Here is a 19,885-nt window from a genome sequence, read left to right on the forward strand (position 1 = left end):
TAAAGTTTATGTTCTTGTGGCAGAACACAACTAACAAGCAGGTAAACAAATACTTTTGGATCATGAAAATGCTCTCAGGAAATAAACAGTTGGCTCACTAAATGACAATTGCCCACTATCAGAGGTCAACAGAACTTTCTGGTCATTATTTTAAACTTTGTTTTCTTTAACTAGGAGACAGACAGAACAACTGACATGATGTAACACTAATAGCAATAAAAACTTCAGAGGGGTTGGAGACAGCTTACGATGAGTTAGAACACCCAGTTTCAAGCCCTGTTCTATCTAATCTTTTTCCTTCTTATTTGTAAAACGTGTACATGAATATATACCTGACTTATATCACAGGATTCTTCTAAAAACCAAACAAAATTAGGTATGCCAAATGTGAAGTCTTGCACTATTGATTCTCAGCTCCTGACTAGGAAGAGATTCACCCATAGAGATTTTAAAAACATGGGAGCCAAAATGCCGAGTCCCACCTGCTGAGAATTTCCTTTCAGTTAGATCAAGTCAGGCACAAGACAATACCTATAAAGAGCAGTGCGTGGGGACTGGTGAGAGAGAAGTTTAAAAAACAACAAGGCAGGATGCCCCAGATCACACGGCCTCAAAGTAACAGTGTGGGGCTTGGACTCCAAGTCAGAAGAAAGGCAAGGTCTGAGTCAGGAGAATGGTGAGACTGCATTCTGGAAAAATCTGGGGGAATCCCAATTCACCCCCCTCCCTACTGGCAGGCAGATGAAGGTGGCCAGTGATAGGTCCAGTCCCTCAGAGGAAATCACCTGTCTAGGGCAAAAGGCCAGAAGCTGCCATTTCATGTGAGACCCTAAAATTTGAAAGGGGAAGAGAGAAAACAGTAGCAGGTTTTGTTTGTCCCTGTCCCCCAGATGAGCAGAGGGGTATGGAGCAGGAGGCAGTGAAGAGCACGTCTTCCCTGGAAACTCCTTTACACAAAGTCGAGGTAGCAGAAGTCACCGTAGGGGATTTCGTAGCAGGAGAGGCCCGGAGTCGGCCCCACAGTTCCCCATGAGCCCTGAACGGTATGGGTCATGGGGAACTGTGGCTTAATAGTTTGGTCAGTTCCGTGTAGGACACAAAACGGAAAGAGATGGCTGGTAAACCTGCCATAATGTCATCAGGCCACAGCAAGGGGGTATTGTCAGGGCTTCCCACTGGGGACAGGCAGGCACAGCTGTCACTCTGAGCATCAGCGCCTCTGGAGGGGAGGGAGGTGGCTGCTGAAGAAGACGGGTCAGCATATTTCCAAAGCTGACAGCAAAGGCTGCTGGGAATGCATCCAACTGCAAGTAAGACAGAGGAGCCAGAAGCCTACCACAGGCAGTGGCTGGCCTTTGCTCGGTGACCTGGAAATTCAAGGCCCATGCCCCTGGGATCATCTCCTCTTTCCCACAGGCTTGTCCCCTGCTGGGGTCAAGGGCTGCTGCAGCTCCAGACAGCGTGCTCACTGTCAAGGCAAGAAGAAAGAGGTGAGGGGGTGACACCCACTGTGTCTGTCTCCAGGACAGGGGAAAACAAAAGCATCCTTGCACCTAGGAGTGGATCTGCGCCTTGGTCCCACTGGCCAGAACTGGATGGCAGTGCTCGCTCCTTCAAGAAGACTGGCAAGACACATACCCTGCTGCTCGTGGGCAACTCCCGCCCCAAGCAAAGCTGGAGCCACGGTAGACAAGAAGAACGGATGCTGGACAGGCAAATGCTGGTTCATCATAAGGTCCTAGATCAAGATCTGAAAGGAAATACGGACAGCCCCCAAGGCTGGAGGGGCCACAGTGGGGTCAGGATAAACTGGGCACAGTGCCCGTTAAATCTGAGCATCAGACAAACAGCACATGCTATCTTCAGATTAGTATATCCCAGATACTGCAGGGGACACGTTTTCGAAAGCTCCTTGAAACCCAAATGGCCGGGTACGTTCTGTAGTTTTATTCTCTAACTCTAGCAACCCCACCCCTCTAGCCCTGCACCAGAGCTGGAGACTAGGGTGAGGGGGAGAGAGGTTTGAATCTTGAATAGCCTGAGACATCACTGAATTGGACTGACTTTACCTGCAGGGACAAGATTGGATTTTTACACGAGAGAGGATCAAGGCTCAGGGCCAGGAATTAAAATGAAGTTATGAAAAAATAAAGACTTTCAATTTTGCTCAATCCTTCAGCTTGTGTCTCTGAGATTCACATCTGGTCCAAGAGTATAGCTGGGAGGAGAGGGATACTGAAGGCGGGAGGAGAGGTGCACACGGGGAAGGTGAGGCCAGGGTCCCGGGGCTGAAGGAGAGATGGGGTGAGGGTAGGGGGACTCGATATATATTTAGGAGCCACATGAATGGACAGCTCATGTGGACAGCTCAGGCTGCGTGGATGTTGCCGTGAAGGCAAGCTGACCAGATTCGGGACATACGGTGAGTCTGGCTTCAGGTAACTTGAGTTCATGGCGCCTGAAGGGACACCCCAGAGGGCAGTTTTGGGGGGCAGTGTAGGACGCATGCCAGGACAAGGGGCTGGAAATCCAGCCTCGGTTCAATTAAGGGCTGCTCCCCTTGCAAGCCTGCACTGTGGCAGCTGATGCTTTCCTGTGGGTGAAGGCAGCACTCTGTTGCCAACTAAAGGAAACGACTTAAGTACTAAAAGTGAGAGAACTGAGTTTAAACAATGAAGTCAGGAGGCGCCCTCAGCCCTAATCCCCGTGGGGACACACAATTACACTCCCTTCCCGCCCCCCCCCCATCTTCTTTCCCTCACTCGGCAGAGGAGGGCACGCTGGAGGGCCAGTCCTCCAGGAACCCCCAGAGGGAGCAGCTCCCTGAGAAACTGCTGGAAATGGCGGTGGACCGACTGTCTGTGGGGTCTTCATTTCAAAGACTCCTTAGCCAAGTGATGATGAGTGATCCAAATTAAGGGCTTCGCTCCCAGAGTCTGAATCCAGGAAACAAGGAAGTTGTCATAGGTCCGTCAAACTAGCTGGGGCAGCCTGACTCTCTCTCCAGGAGCTTTTTGTATCCTTGATGCTTCCAGGGAGCTCAGGTCTTGTCTTCTTCATCTGAGCTGGGTCCCCCCCACCACCACCGACCCCCAGATTCAGCTAATTGCCTAGTTCCTCTCAATAACACTGTCCCCTCTAGCTGGAATCAGTGCCTGCTGCCTGAGATTCAAAAACACAAACTCATTCAGAAGGGACAGGACTAAAATTCTTTCCAAGACATCTTTCAGCCTCAAAACATCCATGATAGATAACCAGCATCAATTTTTAAAACCTCTAGTACATTTTTTAAAAAGGCCAGTCTTTGCCGAAGAGATTTCAAATAGAAATGTATTAAAAAATACATCTCTAACGTTGCGGATACCCTATTTCACACGAGCGAGCTGTGCCCGGCAGGGCAGGGCAGGGCCCCACCCAGGCCGCCTTCCGCCACCAAGCGGGTTCTTGGCTCAGCAGTTCGTGCAGGTGATTCTGTACACCAGAATCCTCTCCATCAGCTAAAATGTCCTGTCTGTCCAAAAATTAAAATAAATCCCACATCCGCCATTCCCTCTGGATTTGTCAGATTTCACGTTTCGGTAACACAGCCAAAGTCCTCCGAGTGTGGGGAAAGGCATTTTTTAAAAAAAATATGAACAAGAGGAGGAACGTCATTCACAGTCGTTATTGCGTTTGGACATCAAATGATTGGTCTTTGGTTTCATTTCCATCTTAAAACAAATATTAGCCTCCGTTAAAGCATGTTCTTTTCAAGTAGATCATGGAAACTGCCGACCTGAAGTCAGGCTACTGGCGGGGAGCACAGTTCTGGTCAAACTGATGTAGAGATTTGATACTGCGGAGTTTGAGGCGCTCTCCTGGCACGAAGCCAGCTGTCAGGGAGGCGCAGGGGACGTGGGTATGGTCCTCCCGCCACTCTGGAGCATCTACAGCCTAAGGAAGGTGTTTGCCGCGTTGGCGCTTGAGGCTGCACCCGGCTTAGGGGTGCAGCTGGAGAAAGACGGATTTATCCACCTGCAGCTATGCAGCCATGCATTTTAATACGACGGAATTTTAGAGGGAATTTTAATAACGACGGAAAGGCCGCTCATCAATGGCGACTGTACGAAAGTATTTTGAATTTACATGAAAATTTCCCTAAAAGTTTCTGAGGGCAATGAAACAATCGACAAACTAAAACATCGGACAAAACTTCAGAGTAGTTAACGGTGGAGATGTGAGTTTTCTGTAAGGAGCCAGGGAGATAGTTAACATTTTAAATTCTGCCTTAAACCACTTTGAGTAACCACTTTTTAGAGAGCACCCACAACTTGCCATCGTTTCTAACTCACACGACCGCTCTACAAACACTGTTGGCACTTGTTCGGGAGAAGCCCTGGTCTCCGTGGGGCGGGACTCGCCCCGGACACGGTAGCTGAGCGCGGGAGCTCTCGCCGGGACGTCGCTGATGACAGGCTGAATTGTTTTGCGTCACCCCATGGCCTCCTCCTTTATCAAGTACTGTGGGGCTTTTTTTTCATCCCCTCCTCCTCCTCCTCACAATTTTCTGTTTGTTTGCACTGATTGTTTAGGAATTGGGCAAAACTGAACAACGCCGGCTTCACTCTCCAGCCTGAAGCTGCTGTCTTTAACCATGCCCGGGCGTGCTGATGATGCTCGCTGCGCCGGAGGAAGAAACTGGCCACGTCATGACTCTAGAACCCCTGCCCCTTAACATGAGGGTGCAGACGGCAGCAGACTTTCACAGGAGACAGGTCAGACAGGGGCAATTTCCACTCAAAGCGTGAAGCATAATGGGAAAAAGCACGGACAGAAACAAACATGAAAAGGATAAGTGGTCAGGAAAAACATGCATATATGGAATGAATGGATGCCGACTTGCTACATTTTTCTCTGCACTTATACAATAGGTATTTATTAGGTGAACTTTTAGAATCAAAATACACTATCAACTATTCAAATATATGATTACTGTTTACCAGAGTTATCTGCATAGAAGAGAGGAGAGACGGTATCAAGATAAAATTTCATTCAGTAAAATATTTTGAAAGCAGTTCAGTTTAGAAAGTCATACTTTGAAATAAAATCATAAAGTTTTTGTGGAATCCGACCAAGATAAACTCAAAAGATATGCAATCTATTATCAAAAGTCAAAAAAGTATTTTTATTCCATTAAGCTAATATTTATAAGTCACCAGTGGGTTATCTACGTGACAGTTATCACAGCCTTACAGTCATATTGTGGGAATAAATGTTATTGGAATCACCTACAGGATAATTACATTGACTCTTAAATTAAACCTTAAAGAGCTTCAGTTAATATAATTTCCAAAGGATAACGTGAATCACTGTTCTTACCAGACTTTTCAGTGTAGGTCGTGACTGTGCATATTTAGAATGAGGGAAAAAAAATGATTCCTTGACATACACACCCAATAAAAATCATGAAAGGTATTTGGGCATGTTTTATAATTGTTTGTGAAAAAGATAATTTTTATCACTGTGAGAATGATAATTATCCCCCCAAAGCTAACACAAAAGATAGAGTTTGTTCCTAGTCATATAAACATAAGAGAGGAGTTAAAGGGAAAAAATGTAACCATGTTTGAAACTATTTTACTTTAAAGCAGATAGAAATATAGTGAAAGTTGAATGCATTTTTCTTAATTTTTTCACACTTAAGTCTTTAACAATTACTACTGACAATATTAGCAAGAACTGTACTATCTACCATTCAGTTATACTTTTTTCATTAGAGTCTTGAGATTTTTAGGGCTTTTAATTTACTTTCCATACACTTTATAGCAAGAAAATTTCATTGTACAAAAGGGTCTTTTTAAATTTAAAAGATTCCAATGAGTTGACTGGTCTCTGGGGGCATCTACTGGAAATTTAGCAAACTGCAGTCACATCATGCAAATTTGATAACTTTCATTATCCATCTTAATATAGATATTATTTTAATTGATATGCAAATAAGGTGACACTCAAAGAAGATAAATGTAAAGTTATGCATGGAATTCTATCGCATCCATCTGGTAACAGCAAAATATGTAGCTGTCTCTGAGCCCCGTTAACAAATACTCAAGTGTCAAACTGTACATAGGGCAATTTTCAAACCATTCAATTCTCGTGTTTGGAAAAATTAGAAATATATTTTAAAGATAAGAATGCAGATGTTTAATGAAGCATTTCCATTAATCCAAATAAAATGAATATAAAACACTTTTAAATTCTGATGGTTTCTCTAAATCATTTGCAGTGATAATCACTGCTTATTTTCTATATAATTTATTTTAACTATATATTTACATATTTATATCTTTAAAGGTAGAGTTTGTTGTACTTGGAACAAAAGATTCTATCCTTTATTGTAATCAGTCATTACAGGTAGAATTAGTCATTAAAATAAACATTATTATTAATTTTCCTAACATTTTAGGAGAACTTCCTTAAAGAAAAATGATCATATAATAAATATAGTGCAATCACTGCAGCTTAAGTATAATTTTAACATATATTTCAATAAACAAGATAACTCTTGTAATAATATTATTGCAGTTATGACTAACTGTGTAATAGGAATTTTAATATCATAGTCAGTATGAAACCTTTATTTTCTATGTGAAATTTACTAGTTATATTTGTTTTAAGAAAAAAAATGATTTTAAAGTATATCCTTGGTGCTATACTTATAATGTACCATGATATACTTTACATATTGCTGTGACTTTATATAAGTCCCTTTCAATAAAGGTTAAAATGTACAACATTTTATCTTCATTCCAAAGAAATAACACGTATACATGTGTTAGTTTATACTATCTAGGAATGTCATTAAAATTCTAACCAAATAAATTTGCTATCATTTTTATTTGTGTAAAATGAAAAAAAATGAATCAACATAAGAATGTCAAAAAATCAGAAAATTAATATTAAGATAGCAGGATTTTTACTTCAGTTTAGATTTATCTATTTGATAACAAGAATAAATAAAATCATTCCCAAGAGGTTGTAGACTAGAATTTTTTGTGATTTTTTCCTAAACAATTTTAACATCTAAGGGAATCTTTTAATATGCAAGTTTTGCTTATATTTTTAGATTATGCAAATTTCCATCTATTAAAATCAAACTTCGAAAGCATAGTCAGAATTTTAGTATTTCCAAAAGCACACATACAAATTGAAAAATGCCATTTGACAACAATTTAACTCAAGTTCAACGTTTAGTTTTCTTTAAAAAAAAAAAACCAAACAGTAGGAACTAAAAAAAATTGTCCCATAGTATTTTGTAAATGTGACTGTTACAAAATAATTATTTCAAAAAAAAAATAGAAGATTAAAAAAATTGATCAGCAAGAATTCTAACAGCACCATACTGCATTTTAACACGGGCAATTTTATTTTGGGATATATGGAATACAATAACAGACAGGTGGAAGAAAGGCTATTTCTCAGGTTCAATTTCGTTAAAACTGATATTTAGTATAAAAGGTAGTAACTTTTTGTGTGATCAATGAAAAGGTTAAACAATCAAACATAATTTTTGCTGGTACTGTGAACCAGTATCAGACACAAGCCTTACAATGATATAGCTGCAATCCTTAAAATTATATAATTAGAGAATTACATAATTTATATATCAACATTTATACCCAATCCTTACAATATAATTCTAATTCCCTTAATGATAACAAAATTATCATTAAAATAACAAATAACTCCCTAGTGAAATAGAGGCACTTTTTTATGCAAGTGATTCCCATGTAATCAAATATTTGAAGAACATGATTGCCCATCAATTGTATAAAGCACTCAGCAGTCAATAGCAAGTATTTCCAAAATGTTTCTTTTGTTAACTCTCCCATCAGTTTTCTTTCTTACTGAAAGATTTTCTTTACTAAAAATCTCAAACTTAACCAATTAAAGAAAGATTTTCTTTAGAGGCTTAGTGCAAAGTAATTAGCAGAGGGCTCCTTCTATCAGACAAATTTCACATATTACCTTTATCATTGGTCTTGTCACTTGCAAACTCTAGAAATTCAAACTCTTTTTTACAAAGCATCGCTTTAAGTCAATGATGAGATAAAGACGTGAAATGAGAGTCACTGTTTAAAAAGACTTTTCAGCAAAAGCATTGAAAGTATTTTCAATGGCAAGCAAGCAAGACGCTTGAGTCCAAATACCTTTGGCTCAATGAGAATATTTCCTGGATTCTTATTTTTTTCTTTTATGTAACTTTTCACTGTAATGAAAATATAATCATAAAGCCATTTCATACTGATTATATTGGTTATATGAACAATTAAAAATTAACTGAAAAATAAACCTTAGTTTTTAGATTGAATTATAATGCTAAATAAAAGATATATGAATAAGAATATAATTGTGCTATATCTTGCACAGTAATAAGACAACAAACTTTAAAACAGCCTCCAAATCAAACTTCATACAAACTGCAGACCACAAACACTGGTTGTATGATTATGTTGGGCCATCTCTATATATAAATGTCTAAATTGGCATTTAACATATTTATTACTATAAAACTCCAATCGTCTCTTTTTTTGAAACATAACTGATTGCTGTCCATTTTTTAAAAAAATTATATTACCTAGAAAATTTTGTCTCAAATAATATAATTTAATTGTTTTCTTTAGGTCTTTATACATTTCTATAAATAAAAGAATTGTCAATTTTCTGTAAGTTGAACTCACACATTTTTAATGAAAATGTAAAGCTGGAGAAGATAAAGACAAAACTTCGTAAAAACAACAAGTTGTATTAAAAAGAAAACTTCAGCTTCCTCTGTTCCTTTTTTTACTAAAGTATGTCACACATTTTATCTTTGCAAGAGTTTGACTAGTTTTGCAAGTAAAATTCTGTTTCCTCTACACTTGCTAATAGTCATGAGAATCTGTAGTTTGCACCTTCCCATTAAAAATGTATTGTATTTTTTGAAATTATTCACCCCGCCTTTTATCCAGATCATGTCTTTGAAAGGAGGAAGTAGATAATAAATGGAATAATTCATGATTTCCCATTAAATATGAAACTTTCTTTTGCAGAGTTTAGAAAATGAAGTTCTACATAATGTACAAAAGTTGATTAGAACTTTTTTAACCTTTTCAAGAAAAAAACCTTTTGCATTAAACAACTGCAGAAGGTTGTTTCTTTAGGAAAAGTAAACCAATGAATTTTATACAGCTATCATTCTATCTTATGTATATTCAAATGTTGCTTCTTCTAAACACATATTCTTTTAAAAGACTTCAGGGGTGTTAAAATAGTGGCAAGAAAAGTAACATCTATTGCACTATAAACATGACTAGTATCTGAGAGAAATGCAGTAATGTGTAAATAATAAAGGGAAAAGCACAAGTTTAAAAATGATTAACAAGATTGAAGGACTAACAAGATTTAATCACACATTTAAAAAATTATTAACATTATTCATGCTCTTTTCAGCAGTGAAGGACAGTTTAAGGCAAACACTAAAAACTACCTCTGGATATCACTTACGACATCTGGTCTGATATCATGGAGATGTTTCGTTGAGGGGCAAAAATAACACTTACAAAACTTCTCATTACAAATGACCTGTCGGCACTTCATTAACTGTCCTCTTTGTTCCCCTTGGATAAAATTAAAAACTTAAAACAAATGATTTTTCAGCTCCTTCCCAGCTCTATCACTGTGTATTTCTTGGGTGAGAAATATCAAGTGTGACCATTTTAGAACGGCAAGTGGCTTCAATTCTTTAGATTCCTAAATTTCTGTTGTGGAGAAATTTATCCCTTTCACTAAGCATATTTTAATTTTTCTACCTCAAAATCTAAATTAAGACTATACTTCCCCTATCCAATTTGAATGCTTAAAAGATAATCAGCAGGTTCTAAGCCATGAAAAGAATCGTTTTATAGTGAACACTCTGTGTGTTGCAAAGGAGGTGTGTAAAGCAACCTACCAACAGTGAAGCCAACAAGGGTGAAAGTGAAGTATTGAAAAGCAAAAGTAATTGATCATCCTGATGCTTTGATCAGGTAACACCTGTGTATAAATATCTCCTTTCCTTAATGTTGTATTAATTCTACTGTCGCTATCTCAAGCAGTTAGAAAATGCTTACTTATAACCAAGAAATAGGTTTTATCATATCAGATATGTGCATCAGTAAGAAGATTGTAAGAACAAAAAGTAGCTGTAAGACAATAAAAATAAAAGAGTGCTGAATCCAAACTTTAAAAAAAAGCCCCAAATCGATATGTAATAGAAAGTATAATTCCTTGAGGCAAAGAATATACTGCTTCATTCTTTTGTATTTTCACATAATAGTGCAAATGTCAACAAAAAAGAAAGCAAGTTACAAAACAATTAAAGAGGTAAATACAAAATAGAAACACATAGATTAACTTTTTTGAAAAACATAGCAGTTCAGAAACAATATATCTCAAAAACTTAGTTTCAAAATGCAAAAAGCCAACAGAACTAGAAAAAAATTAATGAATTTTCCAAAATTTGAATGGCATAAAGGGGGAAAAGACTTGAATAAGAATTGTTTAGCATGACTTAAATAACAATGTAGATTTTTTTGTCCAGCTAATTGTTTACTGATAAAAATCAACTATGTTGCCATCATATTGGAAATTCTGTAAGCTGTTTCATGAGGGTACATTTACTGATTTGCCCCCCCCCACCCTAAACCCCTCTATTCCCGAAACAAACAAAAAAAGCCACTTAACTGAAAATTTACAAATATATTTCTAATTTATTAATTGTAGGGAAACTGCCATAGCAATTGTCATATATGTAGACCAGGGAGAAAAAAAAAAAACCAACTAAGTATTAAACCTTGAGAGAAGAAATCATTCAAAAGCAAATGTATCATTTAAACACAGTTTCTAGAAGACAAAGTAACTGATACAGGTGGAAGAGCTAGCTTTCAACTCAGGATATTAGAAAAACATCCTACCAAAATGAAAATCCTACAAAAATTTACAATGAGATGAAGTCAGACAAAGAACACGAAGCCATGTTAAAGGTAAATGCATAAAACTATAGAGAACAAAAACACTGGCCCACAAAACACAAGAACGGTGTAAAGCAATAAAGAACTGAAAGGAAACACATCTTTGCAGACGTGAGAACCAGAAGGGAAGTCACCATGACAGTTCAAGAATGAAAAAGGTATTATCGTGTCGAATTATAGTAATGACAGTAATGACTAACTTTCATTGTTGGCTTACAAAGTGCCAGGTGCTGTTTTCAATACATTAAATGCATTATGCTTAAACCTTACAATTTTTATTTTGTGAGTCAGGTATTGTTAGTTCCAGTATACAGGTGAGGACATTATGGCAGAAATAACTGAACAAGCAAGATGAAGGTCATATACTTCATGAAAATGGAGCTGGAATTTTTCATTCTAATTTTAAAAGCCCAGAGTTTGAATTCTACAGCCTGTTAGTGATGACCATGATTGTCATACTTCAAGATAGAAGAATGCATCTACTGTGCAGAAGAGACTCAAATGATTAGAAAACATCACAGGAAACTTCATGGTAACAAATAAAAAATCTACATCAGTGGGCACTTAAAAAACAAAATCAAACTGTGAATGATTAAGACTGACTGGATAAGATCTAGGCCAAGCACACAAGAGAGGTCTGATTCTTTTTCTCTGACCTCCCCCACCCCCCATTTCTCCACCTCCCCCACCCCCCACCCAGGTCCTCCAATGCTCCACTGTAAAGACAAAGGATAAAAAAAAAATTCTTTAGTCCTGTTTACAAAAATGCCAAATGTATAGCAAAAGAAAGGAAAATTAAAGGTTAGTATTCTTATATTTACATGCAAAATTCCCCCACCTCCCACACCACTGTCAAGAGAACTCCTTCTTCTCTCTGCTGTTTGCACCCTCTGGGCTAATTTCAAAGGTGGGAGAGAAAGAGACTCAGCCATTTATCTTGATCTTAATCTTAAAGCAGAGAAAAGAAAACTCAACTTTTCAGGAGATTCCCCTTTTCAGTAGTAACTATCTCTTTGACTACATTGTAGGATAAGAGATTGTTTCTGACAAGCTTTAGGAACCTGTATGGGAATCAGAATCAGGGTTATGACTGGGTCCTGAGGTGAACCCAGGGAAAGGTTCCAGATCCACAGCAGTCCTGAGGCATTCAGGAGGGGTCTGGAAGTCTGACCTCTGATGCATTTTCTTTCTAGCTCATTCCTTCTTTCTTCTTTATAAATCATTTTTCCTATCTTATTGTTTCTACTTCTCTATAACATCAGATTGCTCTGGTCAAATTACTTAACCTCTCTATGCCTTGGTCTCTGAGAATCATAAAAGCTATTTACGGGGCTATTTTCAGGATCTCTTAAAACAGAGATCAGCACACAGTGATCATTTAACATCTTTCAGCCATTACCCATCTCTTATATCTCTTACCCATTACTATCGTGCCTGAAATGAAGCTAAGCTAACATGTAATATTTATGACAAGCTGTCTAAATACCCATTTTATTGTTCATTAGTTGTACAACATTCCTATGTTGCTCCATTTCTCTTATAGAAGGCTGTGTAGTAACTTCCTTTTGGAATTTAATATTAAGAGAAAACAGAGGTGTTTCTTTCATCAGGTAACAAGAGTTATACAGCTCATCACGGCTCCCTTTTCCCCGTCTGCACAGAAGTTCAGAATGAAATTTAATGTTCCCTCTGGAGAAGGGAACTTAACTCCTGGGGGGAGTATAGTTACAAACTTCTTCAGTGGCCTTTCATTTTCTATTTATAATTGGACATACGTGTAATATAAAATGACAACTAAGTTTCTTCAATTCTTTTCTAGGAAAAAAGTCAGCAAGAGATAAAAGCGTTAATTTTTGTAAGTCAGAAGCTTTCCAGTTGCTCTGTGTCCAGGAGAGTCCTCTCCTTGTGGCAAGTTATAGAAAGACATTTAATATGGCTGTTCATACAAATGTATAAGCCTTAACTCCTTCCTCATAACATCCCATGAGCCCTTTTATCATTATCCCTATTTTTTTCAAGATAAGGTGACTGAGGCACAGAACCGTCAAGTAACTTGGCCAAAGCCAACCAGCTGCAGTAAACGCCCAGCGGGACCTTGAGGGCGGGAGCCTGGGATCAGAACCCGGGCACGAGTTCTGAACCTGGATGCTTTGTGACGCCCGACAGCCTCCCAGGCTTAAGCCAGGCTCTGTGCAGTGCATTCTTTACCTTTATTCTGTTTTGCCACACTCTGACTTTTTAAATGCAGGATGGGTCGCAACATTCCTCACGAAGGGGCCACAATCCATAGCTTGTTAAACATTAATCAAGGAAAGGGGAAACCGTACATGTACACAATTGTCAATGGCTATTAAGAGGGTGCGAGTGGGTGCTCTGAACTCCACGGTGTGGGTAAAGACAGATCAAAGGAGGCCTCACACAGCAGCAAACAGTGAAGCTGAGCCTGGAAGATAAAAGCCCACCAAGTAAAGGGTGGAGGTGGGGTGGGGCGGGAGGAGGGCATCTCCGGCAGGACATGTTACAGGTTTGAAAGGATAAACCACCAGTTAGTTATTCCTGGACCCCCCCCCCCCACACTGGTGAGCCAAGCACTGACGATACTGAGGGTGCAGACGTGACAGAGGCCGTCGCTCCGGCCACCTGACACTCGCGGGGTGGCAGACCAAACAAACCCCGCGACACGGGGCCAACACGGGGCATCTCTCTCAGGGACGGGAGGGCACACAGGATTTGTCATTAGAGCTGCAAGTTTGCCCTTACACAACAAGCCATTCAAGAATGGGTAAGAGTTAGTCATGAAATGCTGAAAGAAAAAGCATTCCAGGCCAAGGCAATGCACTGCAGTTTGGAGATGACACAGAACATGGTTTAACGAAGGCCTCAGTAGTTTCAAAGACAGAAGGGTGTAGTGGTTGAAGGGCAGGTTCTAGAGCTAAACTGCCTATGGAGCAAACACCTGCTCTTCTGCGTATTAGCTGTGTGACCTTGGGCAAATTACTTGATATCCCTGTGCTCTGATTTGCTTAGTTGTAAACAGAAGTCACAAAGATCTCGCTAGGATTAAATGAGTGAACTTAGAGCAGGACCTGGGATGCAGTACGTGCTCAACAAATGTTAGTCATTGTTATTTTGGCAAAGAATAAATTTCAAAGTGGGAATGGAAGCGATTATAAATAGGTTTGGTGTGGATGGCCTCCATTAAAAATCATGATTGCATGCCTACTATGTGCAGGACAGTGTTGTAAACTCAGCAGAGAACAGGCTATTTCCTCAGTTGCTTAGATCTGTTCAGAAAAGCCATCTTCGATTTCTTCTTTTATTCACTGCCCCATTCTTCTTTGGTGAGTTCTGGACTCCCTACCACATAAATCAATTTTAAATCAGGCCATTTCTCATCCTTTCCACTGCATCTACCCTCATTAAGCCATCACAAAGAGCCTGAGTGATATTTTTAAAATGAAATTACAAGGTCCTCCCTGGTGGTGCAACAATTGAAGCAATCCACAGCCCTTGCAGCACAAGTTCAATCCCTGGCTCCAGAGCTGATCCACATGGCGGGGCAGACCTCTCCTGTCTCCCCACTCAGTAGTGTACTTTGTCGATCTGTCTATTCTGCTCCCCACTCTGTCTCTGGTGAGTCTTCTCATCCCCTGCACCTCTGGCCTGTACCCCAGTTCTGTATGCATAAATAATCTTAAAAAAATAAATAAAATGAAATTACATCCTGTCATTTCCCTGTTTACATTACTCCAATGATTTCCCAATATACCTAGACTATGATTTAAGCTTTTTGGAATTATAGTTATATTAAATAACCTCTGATATCTTTAATAATATAAATATAATGAAAAACATTTAAAAAATTTGGAGATGATATTGCTCATTGGTTACTTGAGAGTTTTAGAAAATACCACAGTCACCAATTAATTAGTAAATTAACACATAGCTCATTTTAATCAAGAATTGAGGGAATCTTCATTGGTGAATTCCCACGCAACTAAAATTTCAAACACAAGAACACAGAATGAAACAAAAACCAGTAAGTCAAAACATGTTAAGTGTTTCTAAAATTCATTTCTTTGCTCTTGCCATACAGGAAAGAGTAAAAAACAAAACAATACTTCCTTATTAAATCCCAGTTATTTAATTCCAACTCTAGGTAAGAATACTGAAAAGGGTACCTGCAGGGATCACTCACAACTTCCCCTTCTAAGCTGTGTCCCCAGACAATGAAAGGAGTCCATGAACTTAATGAAAATTATAAACTTTTGTCATCAACAGAGTTAAAGGGCAACCTACAAAATAGGTTGCAGATACATGACATATCTAATAAAGTATTACATCCAGGATATATATAGAATCCCTGAAACTCACTAACAAACAAAAAGCAACCAACTGATCCAATAATGAACAAAAGACTTGAATAGAGATTTCTTCAAAGAAGATATCCAAATTATTAACAATCACATGAAAATACTCAACATCAGCAATCATTAGGGAAATGCAAATCAAAATCATTTCATGCCCATTATGATTGCTAATTTCATAAAAGCAGGAAATAATGTTTGTAAAGACGTGGAGAAATCTGAACCCCTGTGCACTGTCGCTGGGAATATAAAATAGTAGTCACCATAACTGCAAAATGGTAGTTTTCCTCAGATTAAAAATAGAATGATCAGGCCTTCCCTGGTGACACAGTGCGTTAAAGCGCAGCACTAACTAAGTTGCTTCAGCGTGAGTTCAATCCATGCCCCGGAGGTGATCCACAAAGTGCGGCAGACCTCTCCTGACCCACTCGCTGCTCCCCTCAGCAGTGTACTTCGTCAGTCGGCCTGTTATGCTCCCCACTCTGTCTCTGGTGAATCCTCTCACCACCCCTGAACCTCTCCCCAGTACCCCAGTTCTGTATGCAGAAATCTTTTTCTTTTTAAAAAAAGCTAGAATTATCAAATTATGTGATGATTCCACTCATGTAGACATACTCAAAAGAGATGAAAACAAGGTCTTGAGCAGAGATGTGTACACAATAGTTAGAACACAGAAGTGAAACAAGTTTCCATCAAAGGGTAAGTTAGTAAGCAAACTATGGTATGTACAATGGAATGTACTTAGCCTTAAAAAGAAGGGAATTCTGGGCCCTCCCTGGTGGCACAGCAGGTTAAAGCACAGCACTAAGAAGCTAAAGCCACTTCAACGTGAGTTCGATCCCCGCCTGCCCCGGAGGTGACCACATGGCGCAGCAGACCCTTCCTGACCTGCCCGCTGCTCCCCTCAGTAGCGTACTTTGTCAATCTGCCTGTTCTGCTCCCCACTCTGTTTCTGGTGAATCCTCTCACTGCCCCTGCACCTCTGGCCTGTACCCCTGTTCTGTATGCATAAGTAAATAAATCTTAAAAAAAAAAAAAAGGAAGGGAATTCTTACATATGCTACAATGTAGAAGAACCTTAAGGGCATTGTGCTAAATGAATGTTAGTCATAAAATGATAAATACTGTATGTTTCTATATATATAAAATCATGAATAGCTGATGTTAGAGAAAGTCAGTGATGGTTTCCAGGCACTTTCCAGGGTGTGATAAGAAGAAATATTGCTTAATGGGTATATAGTTTCAGTTTTGCAAGGTGAAAAGGGTTCTGGAGATGGTTGGTGGTGAGGATGGCACAATGCTATGCATGCGCTTACTGACACTGAACTGTACACTTCAAGAAATGGTTGTTTCAGCACAATAATTTTCTTTTGTTTTTTTTTTACAAAAAAGAATGATAAATGCTATAATCTAAATTGTTTTAAAAATAACTTATTATTTTTATTGTGGCAGTATTAGGATTCTTCCCATCAGGTAAAGTAGCTTTGCTTTCAATCTAAAGCAAATCTAAAGCCATTGCAACATCTTGTTTCCAACACGATAACAGGGTGTAGGTATAAGCCGGCGGTAGGACTGTTACGTAATCACAGCAATATCAACAATTTAGGAATTGGTGTTTAATTCTAATGGAGAACAGGAAAAGTTCTAATTAGTTTCAGAGCTTCTCATGTTTGCTTTCTTAATTCAGATAGAATACAACATCAACTGGGACAAAACTCAAAATAAGAAATCATCTTGCTAAATAAGTAGGAGAAAAGAGGACAGACGAAAAATGAACGAGGACAGTGTTGTTTAGGGACAATATTCTTATGTCCCCAGCAATTATATATATTCTTATTTCACTTGTCCAAACTCTGTTCTATTTCTAAGGAATATATGCTTGAAACAAGGGAGCCGAGTAGAGGTGCATTTGCTGAATAGAATGGATTGCATGTAAGATGATTTTCTTGTCCATAAAAACAGACTTCCTTGTCATGAAGTTTCTAAAATGCCACAGGAAAAAAAAAAAAGGATGACTTAAGGGTGAAGTACGGCTCCATCACGATCCCAATGACAGCCAGTGCCAGCTGCTCTAATCACGGTGGTCCCTGGAGCTCAACCCCTGTTCTCACTTCATTCTTTTGTTCCTTGATAGATCAATTTCCCAAACAATTTCCAAATCATGCAGTGGCACCAGGTTCATGGGCTACTGTTTGGAAGGCCACATTCTCTGGCTGGTTTATATGTAAAGCAGTCTGAGAGTAATAAATTTATAGAAATAATTTATAGAAAAAAATGTTTTACATCATTCTTCATTTGGTTAATTTGTCCACCTTGTTTGTGAATCCATGGATTTCCCATCACCAATTCACCCATGTGCCATCGCCATGCACTTTTCCCACCCACCCCAATTTTGATGTTATTCCCCTCTCCACCTCCATAAAATGTCTCTGGTTTATAGTTGTTCAGTGTTTTTCACATTTTATAAATCTGTTTGGAACTGCTCAGCAGGTTATACAAATTTGTGTTACTTAGTACAGTACAAAAAGATTTCCGAAAAGTTTCATAGGAGTTGAAATGATTTTTTAAAGTCCCCTCATTGGTAACAGGACTCGGCTCGAAATGTACCTTTCCTTACCGTATCTAACTTCTGAGCACAATGAAAACAATTCCCAGTACAAAGTAAAATACATGACTATACCAATTTAAAGAAAAATAATAAAGTGAACAACTAAACTTTAATGTAAAATACACATTTGTTATTAATAAATGCTTTCAAAGTCAACGAAAATGACCAGTATCAGTTAAATAGAAGTGACTTTTTATGTTCCCCAAATAGTTGTGGAAACCAAAGATGAGAGACATCAGATAACATTACAAGATTACTCAAGAACTAGGCAGCAAAGTCATGTAACTAACTGAGGAAGAAGTCAGGTCCCAGTGCAGCCAGTTCAGCAATGGCAGAAGCCTATGTCTTTCCTTACAACGATTTTTAAAAGTTTATTAGAGATGCTAAGTTAAAACAACACACACCAAAACAGCATTTTAAAACAAACTTTTAAAGGACATGGAGACATAAAATTCTTAGAAATCGGTATTTCCCAGTTCAGCTGACATTCGAAAGCTTTGCTTCTGTTTTTTTTTTTTTTAATAATATAATAGTTCATTTTTACATCATCTTCTTCTGTTTTAAGCTTTAAATCTGGTTTAGGTAAAAAGCTAAGATACTTTTTGTACCTAATGAGAACTTTAAAAAAAATTCTTTCCAACTGTATCTTGTAAATTCTCCAATTTTAAACTTATTGATGTATCAATACCTCTATATATGTGTGTTTTAAGTTAGGGTAAAAAAAGCCTTTTCTTAGTTTCACATCCTAGATCTGCTGTGGAAGATAACACCAGAATTTAAGTTAATATATCCTCTACTGTTTTATATATAGGTATCCTCTACCTCCCTTACCTATATGCATCCTCTACTCTTATATTTTCATGAATATATACATATTAATATACACATATATTCATTATATATATATTAAATCTATACATTCTATATTATAATGCATATATACATATATGCATTTTCATGGGAAGCAAGGGATCATTGTCTACTTCGGAATACCAAAATCCCAGCTTCTTATTTGACTCAGAAAGTATAATAAATATCTTACTTGCACCTGGAAGCAAAGAGAGGCTGCCTGCTCTCCTTCCTCTCGCAGTCCGTTTCTGTCATGGAACCATTATGTGGTGATGGGCTTTCTCAGAAAGTGCAATTTGTAAACCTCCATAAAGAACTTAGCTTATTACTTTACAAAAGAGCAAAGTGATTTCAAGAGGAAACATAATAATGCCACAAGATTATTCAAAAACAAAGAAAATGCAGGAAATCGAGGAAGGAGGCGACTTCTTAATTCCCATCAAATTACCATAAAACATCAAACCCTCAAGAAACGTCTTCACCTTGCAACGTGCCTGTTGAGCGCTTGGCCATTGTGCAAAGCCACGTGCTAAATCTGCAGGTAGCAAGTATACCTGGAGTCTTTAACAGCAGCTCTGGAAGACAGTTTTGAAATGTGCAATGAAAACCTAAGACTGGCAATTTACTTTGAGTAAGTATAAAATGAGGTAGGAGGAAAAGACTTTAAAAGGTCTGAAAATGAATGGCTCTTTGTTTCTTCACAGCCCAAACTCCTTAAACATGGTAACAGGTAATTTTAGCTGCCACTGGGCTGACAAAGTGATACCCTAACTGTTAATGCTAAAAGATATTTGGAAAGAAAGCAGTATCTTAGAGATGCACAGTTTTGAACTAAATCTAGTCTTCTACATAGTAGAACTTGATATCTGAAGCAGAAAATAATATTGAGCAGATGAACATCCTCTGACCTTTGATGATTTTGTTTATTATCCTCATCTACATAGTTAAAGCTGTAAAAGCTGTCCCCCAGAAAAAATCTATAAATGACACGTTTATTACTGAGTGACTCAAAGCAATTATGCTAATAAGTGGTA

At 38.3% G+C, this 19,885-nt stretch overlaps 1 protein-coding gene across 4 annotated transcripts in view; it reads right to left on the minus strand.

The window, feature by feature from the left end:
* TTC29 (tetratricopeptide repeat domain 29) overlaps positions 1-19,885 on the minus strand; it is a 357,304-nt gene that overhangs the window by 116,372 nt on the left and 221,047 nt on the right. The gene's annotated exons all lie outside the window — the stretch shown is intronic.

The sequence above is a fragment of the Condylura cristata genome, unplaced genomic scaffold (genome assembly GCF_000260355.1).
Source record: "Condylura cristata isolate star-nosed mole 26May11 unplaced genomic scaffold, ConCri1.0 scaffold00018, whole genome shotgun sequence".
Lineage (NCBI taxonomy): Eukaryota > Metazoa > Chordata > Mammalia > Eulipotyphla > Talpidae > Condylura > Condylura cristata.